This window comes from Dermacentor variabilis, chromosome 11, assembly GCF_050947875.1.
Source record: "Dermacentor variabilis isolate Ectoservices chromosome 11, ASM5094787v1, whole genome shotgun sequence".
NCBI classification, from domain to species: Eukaryota; Metazoa; Arthropoda; class Arachnida; order Ixodida; family Ixodidae; genus Dermacentor; species Dermacentor variabilis.
In genome coordinates, this window is record NC_134578.1 from 85,005,583 (window position 1) to 85,016,483 (window position 10,901).

At 42.9% G+C, this 10,901-nt stretch overlaps 1 long non-coding RNA gene across 1 annotated transcript; it reads right to left on the reverse strand.

Moving 5' to 3' along the window:
• Positions 1 to 5,786: 5,786 nt before the first annotated feature.
• LOC142563784 (uncharacterized) lies at positions 5,787 to 10,665 on the reverse strand. Its single transcript, XR_012824410.1, has 4 exons — positions 10,606 to 10,665; positions 9,999 to 10,065; positions 9,547 to 9,603; positions 5,787 to 5,941 (listed from the first exon to the last, which is right to left on the reverse strand). It is a non-coding gene; the product is annotated as an uncharacterized LOC142563784 (long non-coding RNA).
• Between the last annotated feature and the right edge of the window lie 236 nt (positions 10,666 to 10,901).

Below are 10,901 nucleotides of genomic sequence, written 5' to 3' on the forward strand. Positions count from 1 at the left end.
CATTTCATAGAATACACAATGATCTGAGACTGCACAATTCCATTTTCAAGTTTGGACATCTGTTTATTGCGGAGGTTTGTGACTTGCCGATTTTAACCATACCGATTCAACCGGTAACTGTCCGTTAATTGCATACGCAGCTGTGTACTCTAGGGTTACCATTTTTCCTCGTCATGTATACGTTTCATCCGGTCAAGTCAGCGTACACCTGAGGTTCGCACTGTAGACAGTCCTGTACTGGTTTTTTTGACAAGCAAGGCATCTTTCCCTTAAAGCTCTTTTCTACGTAGTGATTGTCACGACAGCAAATGGGGACATGTCATAAATTTTATGTTCTTGCTTTATGAAGCGACAAGAAAAAACATTGAGAAATTCTCGCACGGCTTACAAATATTTTTGTTGCTTCAGTCCAGTCGCATTTCAGTGCCTGTCATTTATTGTTTACTGATGTTTGGGATTTTACGATACTAAAACATATGTTTGGACCCTATGGCTGTCATCCACCGCAGCACCCACTATGAGATTATTTATTATAACGTTAGCCATACAAAGCTACTATAGCCTTCTGCTCGGGTACTATGGAGGCAAATTACAAAGCGTTAAGCCACGTCACCATGAAGTACGAAAAACACTAATGAAAAAAGATTACAGGCCAGATAGGGAAAGAAAAGGCCAAGTGCAAGTTCAAAGAAGGCGATAGGAAAAGGCGACTGCCGATTTCCCCCGTATGAGTCAGTCCGGAAGAGCTATCTAAGCGTAACCATGGCCAAAGGGCTTCGTTTTCTCTGCCGAGGAGCCTTCAAGGTTGTAGCACTTTGCGTTGGTTAATCGACAGGATCCCTCTCTCCGGGCATCGCAAAGCAGCGAATTGCTGCACGTGGGAGAGTCGCTCGTGCGTGAGTCTTTGACGCCAACTTGAGTAAGTAGGCATGAGTGGGCAGCTGGCAATGCTCAGTAGACTATAAATACTTACGATCGCTTAGTGCAAACAAGGAGGAACGAAAGAAGGCAAGGAAACCTTTTTTTTTTAATTCCAAGATGGAAGATAACAAGGTTTCCCTAGTTCCCTCCATCCTTCCCTTCTGTACTAAGCAATAAAAATATTTGTGGTCTACTAGCAGTATGAACCGACTAGCACCGCCACATGTGCTACTGGGAATGTGTCAATCTAAAATGACGAGAAAAATCCTTTCTGTTTGTCTAATGTTGTGCAGAATTGTACCCACGTGACTAGGTTTCCCAAACCCACAGGGACGTCTGCGTAAGCATGGTTTTGACGTGCTCCGACACCACGTACCCGAGCACGTCTCTGTTGGGCCCTCCCGCGTGTAGCCTTGCGCGACATGACCTTGTCTGGGCAAAGAGTGATTCTAAGGGTTGCCGATGCTGCGTGTTTGGACCTTTAAGCCAGACCTGCCCCCCCCCCCCCGCCCGACCTCGGGCGGAGGCAACATACCTCCTTGGCCCCTGCTTCAGATAGGCGGCGGCTCCAGATTCACCCATCTGGAGGAAACCAGTAGTCGCATTTTCCTATTCTGATGATGGTAATGATGGCATCATACAATGACTCGTACCCACAATGGGGGATTGTTTTTGTTCCCTTGTGGAATGGCGACCGAGAATTATTAAACCTTCGTCTTTCTCTCTCATTGTCAATCTTTCCTGTCTTCTAGTCAGTTCATTTAACTTCTTATTTTCCGACGGCAACCATTACCTTGTCTAATAAATGTAGTTTCGGGAAAATATATATTAGGTTGTAACGTTGATGCATAGCCGCCGTTTCTAAGTGTTCATCCAGCACAGTAGCGTCCCCTTGTTGGTCTTGAGGATTGGGGGCTACCCCCGCCATCGAATTTTCCACGGCTTACTTTGCAAATGCTATCCCTCCTCCCCCTCCAACGAAAATCATCCTCTAATATATGGGTGCACCAAAACAATTTTCCTGTTATTTTTATATTGCAGTGGAACGTCACCAGACTCAACCGCAACCTGGACGGCGTGAAAGAAATGTTACAGAAGTTTATTCCAATGTGCTGTGAGTTCAAGAGACATACAATAAATCTACACAACCCAACTTTCTCCGGCAATACGCCGTTTACCAGAAACACCGAGACAACGCTTTCGCGTCATTCAGTGGTTTAACAATAGTTCTGTAGCTTGCTAACATGTGGCCCTTGAAGCTGTGAGGCTGTGTGAGTTCTTGGGGTCCTTGAGGCTGTGTCAGTTCGGGCATTTCTTTAAGAAATTCATTACTGTTGCGTTACAGAAATATGCCGCCAAATAATCACCTCAGTAAAACAGATTTTTAAAACCTCATATATCCACTTCCACAATCCTACATACTCGTGGGTCATTTTAACGCTCACAACACGTTATGGGGAGACTCGCGATGCGGGGTCTCATAGAAAACCTCCTGGTAACTTCTAGAGTGTGTCTCTTCAGTCAGACCTAACCAATGTGTTGTAATCTTCACCATAATTGATATTCAACAACAGAACTGTAGATTGGCTACGCTTCCCTTTTCTTTGACTTAGAACGACATGTAATCAAAAATCCATTTGGAATTGACCTCTTCCCACTAATGTTAATCTGAATAACACAACAAGACTCCCCTCCAATTGCCCCTCGCTGGAAATTGGCATTGCCTGATCGGAAACGTTTTAAGAAATCTACCTACTCAACACGATATTTTAGAAGTAATCTTAGCATAAATCATCCCGTATCATACTTTACTGCCTTTATCATTGACGCAGCTGAGAAGGTCACTCCTCAAGCAAGTGGCGCCTAATTCAAGAGACAGCTTTCCTGGTGGAATACAAAACGCAGATGGCACGAAGGAGACCAAATAAACCCTGGTGCAAACTACGTGAAGGTACCACTACTGAAATTCTTTTTGAATTTAAGCATGCTAAACCACAGGGAAGAAGGATGCGACGACAAGCAAGGAAGGCAAACTGGAAGAGGTTTCTTTCACGTATAAATTCCTACACTCAGTCTACTACCATACGGAACGTGACAAGAATGCTAAAGGGACTCTAAATACATTCTTTGGCTCTCTCTGCAATTGTTTGTTCGCGCAGTCAAGAAACGTTTGCTAATATGCACCAACTCGTCCAACAACAAGTCCTAATACACATCCGTTGCCTTTAGTAAATGACTAAGTAAATAGCGTGGTAGACGCAGGAAAACCTTACAGTGTGCGAGCAACAAATGCAGTTTAGTCTCAACAGAACGTCAAAATGGGCAGAACAAGAGGCTGTAAGGTTAGCCCCCAAAAAACTACCAGTTTTCTTTTTCAAGGAACTCAAGGCTCGCCCCGGAGATAGTTGCCAAACTACACGGACAACATAATATAACAGAATGCATAACTGGGCTAGTGGGTTTACTTGGATCTTGAAAAAAAAAGGCACGAACTAAGAGAGCGGACAGGACGAGGCGATTACTCATACCTGAGAAATTTTATTGTAAGGAAACAAATATGTACACAAAAATTAAGTATGGCGTCGGAGCAGCTGATTAGTGCTTTTGAAGATATTCTGTGTCTTCAAAAACAGAATAACAGCCGCATTCTCTGTAGTGGGCGCCTAGATGTGTCCTTACTGATGAATTATAAAAAAATGTATGATGAATAAACAAATGTTTAGTTGTTATTAACTTTCGCGTCCTGTTCACTCTCTTCGTTCGTTTTGTGCCTTTCACAGATTCGAGGTACACGGACAACAGATACCTGTTATCAAAGAACGCAAATTCCTAGGCGTTGTACTTGATTCATGGCTAAGCTTCATTCGTCATATCGAATACGTTAAACGTAAATGACTAAAAATGATAAAACTTCTTAAGTTTTTGTCGCACACAACGTAGGGTGGCCACCGAAAGTTCCTCGTCAACCTATACAAGAGCCTTACACGTACATCTTGAGAATACGGCGCCACCCTATATCAGTATGCTACACCGAGTTCCCTGAGGACGCTGGCCCCTGTTCACGATTAGGCATACACATTGTGACCGATGCCTTCCGAACATACCAAATACCGAGCCTCTCAGTTGAGTCTCATGAGTTGTCTCTATATCTAAGAGGAAATATGCGAGGTTTACATATTAGACCAACAGTGGGGGAGCCCTTCTGACTTCGTGCTAGAAAGCTGATTGAAGAAAAGCGTATGCCACTTATGGAACACCATTTATTGTGCCCTGCAAAGCTTCTACTACCTTGTCAATGGCAGCTGGTAGAAAGTAGAAGGCCTGTAAATAGTAGCTATGCAAGAAGACCGTCACAAAACTGGTTCCCATGTAATAGACCGCTAATACCAATTGAATGTGAATTCAGCTGTGTGGCCGTGAACATGAAAATTAGGTCCGCAATGGTCCTGATGTTCTTTAAAAATACGTTTGCTAGATCAAGTTTCATCATTATCATAACCAGTCTTACTACGCACACTGAAGTGCAAAGCCTCTGTCATAGTTCTCCAACAACCCCGGGCATGTGTTAATGGTGGCCATATTGTCCTTGCAAACTTCTTAATCCCATCCCCCTGCCTAACTTTCTGCCGCAACCTGGTGCGCTTCCATTTTCTTGGAATCTAGTCTGTAACCATTAATGATCACCGGTTATCTTCCCTCCTCATTACATGCCCTGCCAATGTCCAATTCGTTTCTTGATTTAGACTAAGATGTCATTACCTCGCGTTTGCTCCCTCACCCAATCTGCTCTCTTCTTATCCCTTAAAGTTACACCCATCATTATTCTTTTCTTCAAGTTTATAACGGGCCTAACATTCATGTTCTGCCGATTACTTTGGTGGTATGAAATTTTAGCAATCCTGGACAACTCCTCTGTAGTGGACTGCCTGTAATGCGAAATTTAAAAATAGGATACTTAGACTGCAAGATTTGCTCATGCTGCGACTACGTTTTTAAAATCAACACCCCTCTATGGCCACACACAACCAATTTGATCAGGTTAGTCACAGGCCTAATGCTTTGAAAACTCCGCAGTTGGTTGTCTTTAATCGTAAATATCATCTCGGAGCCGTGATACAGCATGCTTATAAACAACATCTATCAGTGCAGGTGCAAAACAGACCTAAAAGCTTTCAGCCACTTCGAACTGTATTCTTCTCTTACAGTAACGCCTTTATATATAAAAAGGTTGTAATGCGCTTGATCTTCGTGGCCCTTCGCCATCTCTTTCCCTAACTCTTCACCATCCACCGCTTTTATAAAGATGGCGTGATCGTCTGCGGAATGGGAGATGCTGCGATAGACATCATGCCAGAACACCAATGATAACGTTGCTTGAATAAAGGTTCCGCTATTCTTTTTATCTCGTATTAGCTCAAAATCAAAAGCACAGATTAACAAAGCGCCAAAATATTTCTAACGTGGAGTTTTGCTGCTTAGAGATAGCCTATTGTAAGCTGCAGTTTTTTAATTACATTGAATGGCACCCACGTCTCCCATATCCCAGTTGTCGTTGCTAAGCTCGCTTGCATTTTCTACTTCGATAACAGACACATTAATTTGCAAAGAATTAACGCCTTAGTCTCTTCATTCAAGTCAAGGCATTCAATGTGTGCTTTGTTAAATAGTGACCCACTCTACCTCCTTAGTAATATCATTACTGACCTCGCGAGTAAGCGCAATCGTTTAAGATATGATGAAGGTCCGTGGCGTATTCGTTGTGTGTGTTTTGAAAATAGCTTCGAAAATTTTCGGCTGTGCGCGCAGAAGTAGCATTCACATTGTATTGTCTTAGGAAGCACGTGAAAACAACACAGAACACGGTGTGCTTGCACAGTAGCTTTATATTGTCATCAGACTGGTCCAGCGTTCCTTGACTAGTTGCACACGCACCACGTGCCTTGGTCGCAATATCCGCCGCCAGAGCCCAGTGACTTGCAGTAACTCTTGCAAGCGTCGGCCTTGCAGCCAGACGCGCGAGCTGCAGAAAAGCGAAAGGGCCTCAGTGACGATAGTGACCTTCCTTCGTGAACTGTCTCTCTAAACGGTAAAATCGTGTACTTCAACTGCAATCGTACCACGACAGGCACACGTGCTACTCTCATTCACTGCTTTTGATAAGCCCAATGAATGCATGTAAAAGGAAGACGATATGTTTCATCAACTGTATGTGGCGCTTCGTTGTCTTACGTGCCTCTTTCGCTTTGAAGGAGTGGTTGGTGCGGCTAATTCTGACTTTTAAAGCTTATATCTATGCAGCAGACGGAAATGTAATTAATAAGAAACTTTACCTCGTTTGTTACAAGAAGGCTTATCTATCTATCTATCTATCTATCTATCTATCTATCTATCTATCTATCTATCTCTCTCTCTCTCTCTCTGTATATATATATATATATATATATATATATATATATATATATATATATATATATATATATATAAGAAAAATGTTTGCGCTTCACCAAACTCTCCTGCATAGACAAATCAGAGCTGCCTGCGACAACAGCTTTCTTTGCGGGTGATTGAAATTGTCAGGTTGTGGTTTAACGTTCTCGAGCACGTTTGGCACGCATCCAGCATCACTCTGGCAGCTGTCCCTCGCAGAATCTAAGTTTTACCGGTAGTTTTGTCCTTCCGTAGGTCGCTGCCGCTAATTTTCACCCGCCACCACAAGCTGAGCTAGGCGAACAGGACCAATCGCAGACCCAGGCAATGCCCCTCTTCATCCGACAATTTACTTTCACTGCTACATACCGGAGCCACCGAAACATACTCCACTGGTGCGCCTTCCTTGCTTCTTGTGAAACAATTGATAAGAAAAAACCTGTCAAGGTAGGAAACTATGTTTGCTTGAAGAGCATGTCATGCGGTCCGATGTATCTACATATAATAAAAATTAAATTCTAGAGTTTCACATGCCAGAGCAACGCTATTATAGTTAGAACGCCGTAGTGGAGAACTCTGGAATTCTCACCACTTGTGGTTCTGGAACGTGCCCACAATGCACGGGGCACGGGCGTTTTTGCAGTTCGCCTTCATCGAAATGCGAGAGCAGTGGCACAATTTCCATGCCGCGGTCTCGTACTTAGCAGGGCAACACCACATCCGCTAAATCAAAGCGACATGTCGCCTATATACAGGGTGTTTCACGTAACTTGAGCCAAGTATTTAAAGTAGTGGTTAACTGCAACTGAATGAAACCAAGGACATTTGTTTGCGGTCAGGTGGTGCATCTCAGGGTATTTTTGCATAGCGCCTACTTAAATAATTAACTAGAACAAATTAATAAATTTTTAATCATATTAGGGCCAAGTGGGTTTTCTTACGCTCTAAAGGGCATTAGAAAACTACCGATACCATTTTTTGGGCAACGTACGTACAGTCGACCAAGAAAGTTTACGAACCACGGTATCTCAGAAAATTCAAAATATACGAGCAGCCTTTAAAAGCAGCCAGTAAAATTGTGCATCACAATGTTGTTCGCATATGCCACAAAAGGCTAAAAGTGGGAATAACAGGCTGTGTTTTGAGACTGAGGAGACATTCAGCTTTGGGTCAGATCTCTTGGTCCGTGAACTTTTTTGTTCGACTGTACATGCTGCACGAAGATATTTTCCGGCGTTTAGAGAGCCCAAAATATGAAATAAGTCTTACGTGACGGCGCACACGCGCTACCGTATTGCAACCCTCCCGACCACGCTTCGTGAGAAACAACCGCGCTCGCGGACCGTGGCGAAGTCAGCGGTTGCGGCTCTAGGCGTGGTCTTACGAGTGCGTCATCATCTTTGACGGTGGCCCGCGGAAAGGAAGCACCGTCGTCCTTCAGAAGCGATAAGCTAGACGCACTGTTGAGCCCGCTGCAATACCATAGCACACGAGCGCAGTCACATGGTTTTGTTAATAACATCGCGGGTTTTCTTTAAACGCCGGAGAAAATCACCTCGAAGCATGTACAGTCGCGATCAATTTGAAGGTGATCGCTCGAGCGGCGACCAAAACTAGGAGCAGCGCCACGTTACGTCATCAACGTCGGTCGAGAGGGAAACATCAGATAGCTCCCCTCTCACTCTTTCGGTGTTCCCTGAAAAGGTGTCACTCCCGTCAGCGTTCAAGGCATAGCCTGCGAATTCATTTCGACTGCGTTATGAGCTTTTGCACAGAGGCGTCATTGTTAGGCCAACATATGCATGAGGAAGCGACGCACACAGATCTTTGTCATGAAAGGGAAACAAACACAAAAATGTCGCGAGTTGGTCTTGGGGGTGATGGTTGCAGCCTGGAAGAGCATAATAGGGGAAGAAGGCAGTGCAATTTTTATCTTCGCAGTTCCGAAATCGGCCGCTATGCTGCTTGGAAGGCCCGCCAGTCGATGCTCGCGCGATCACCTTCAAGTGATCGTGACTGTACGTTGCCACAAAAAATTGGATCGGCCGTCTTGAAATGCCCTCAAAAACGTAACGTAACGCACTTGGTCCAAAAGCAAATATCAAAAATTTTCCAATATTGACCTTACTAAGTAACTAATTAAGCGGAATACATAAGTTATTCTATAGAGCGCCAAATGACGGCAGACCATATGCCTTTGGTCTCATACAGCCGCTGATAAACAGTTCTTTAAAACCCGGGGTTCATGTAGCACGAAACACCCGGTATATATACCGGGTGTTTCAGCGAGCGCTTTCAAAATTTTTTCAACTTTGTCGAAGGAGAGGACGTTATTGTACAAAAATAGAAATGCATAACCGACTAAATAAAAATCAATATTTGGGTTTTTAAAAACAATATGGGCCATATTGCCATATGTCCAATATGACCACATTGCAATTTAAATATTCTAGCGCCGTGTCGTTAGTTCTCATGCAGGGTCCACATGGAATGAATTCCCAGTATGACACCAGTTTCTAGATCTTAATTACCGAACTTTGCCGAGAAATACATTGCCGTTCTAGTTACTTTCTTATCGAAACATCATTTTATGCGTTTAAGCAAAAAAAAGTAGTTGGAACGCCAATGCATTCCTTTTTTACTGTTTGGGGAATTATTATTCTGAAACCGGTGTTATCCTGAGAATTCGTTCCAAGTGGATCCGCTTTTCGAACTCCATGGCTAGAAGTTATAAAGTGCAATATGGAGCATAAGGTAATTAGGTAAAGCATAGTGAACTTATTAAAAACATAATTAGCGAATGTATTAGCTGATGGTGCACTTAAATTTTTGTGCAAATAATGTCCGCGTCTTCGAGCACACCAGCTTATGAACTTAAATGGTTCTCTCTGCGACAGGCAACCTTTAACACTGTTGAAAGTTCAAATTGAAACAAACACACACACACATATATATATATATATATGTATATATATATATATATATATATATATATATATATATATATATATATATACAGAGACAGAGAGAGAGAGAGGGAGATATGCAAAATCGAACTCTGGCAGAAATATTTCAGTTGTTTAATCTTGGCCAGCGACGAACTCAACGCTTCCTGATACAGTCGTATCTGAGCTTCCTAAGAATATATTGGTAATAAATACCTTACAACACAAACATATACCTAAATATTATACGTACCTTCTTCACTGCGCTCCTCGGATCTTTCTCCTGTTGCAGTGATCATGACCACGAACGCTGCATGCAGAAGAGCAAAAAAGATATCAACAGAAAATCCTAGAGAACATCAACGTCCTTTTTTTAAGGATCTGTTGACTCCACCGTTCAGTAAGGTGGAGTCAACGGTGGAGTCAACGGTGGAGTCAACGGTGGAGTTCAGTACGGCGGAGTCATTTGAATGCGAATCGATCGATTCGCATTCAATAAGACACACGACAGAGTATCAATTCGCTTGAATTCTCCTGAAACCTCAGCTGTATGCTTGCACGTAAAATATGTGCCAGAAATTGTTTCTCGGCCGCATCACCGTTTGTCCACTGCTCTGTGTTTAGGAGTGCAATTCGCCTCCAGTGCGCCATGGGATATCTTTTTTGTTATATTGAATGCGTTGCTAATTGGCATAGTCTGTTTACCTGCTATTACTGCAACCAGGAAGATGGCAGAGGTGAACCTCATCTTAGCGAGAAGTCTGGCTGTGTCCTGCGAGCAAGAACAAAATTGACATTTTCCGTGGCTTAGAACACACAGCGTATGGCAGCACAGAATTTCAAGTGCACTAAACAATCTGCATGTTTATGCATTTCAAAAAATATATATATAAATTACACGTGAGCAAGTTCTTTTTCTTGGTGAACTATTAGAATTATTACACTTCGAGAACAAAAAACAACTTAAAGACTTATAAAACAGTCTTCTCTAATGCTCATGCATGCAGCAGGACTTTCTTTAACTTTTACCTAAAGCTCACGAATGGACTTACTTTGACAATCATAATCGCGAAAGCTCTGCTTTAATTTGAAAATTGAAACTTTGTACATGAAATTTCCCGAATATATGTGTTTATGCTATAATAACATTCCGCACTGATGCAACTGATGATTCCGCACTGATGTCGCAGAGGGCACATAAAAAAGGAGAAGAGCACTACTTGTTCAAAGACAAGGCCATAGTGCACCTAGTGACAGGGCCAATGCAGACGAGAATATATTTACTACCCGTAGTGATATAAAAAAATCTCACCTAAAAAGATAAGATTCAGTGATCAGACGAAGTCTTGAACTGCTCTGCAACTGCAAGACTGACAAAGGCAACACACTGAGCCTCTTTAAATCTATCCGAGCCCGGAATTTCACGTGCACGGGGCGAGGTTTAGCGTAGCTGGTTAACGGATGCGCTATGTACGTTTTGCTATTTCTCGGTCGGGGTTATCCACGTGCTTCAGGTCATATTAAATCGTAAAGCAATGAAGCCTTTGAGGACAATGTACTCAGGCGGCGGAAACCGGAAACATAATTCTTTGTGATGGCAACGCATAT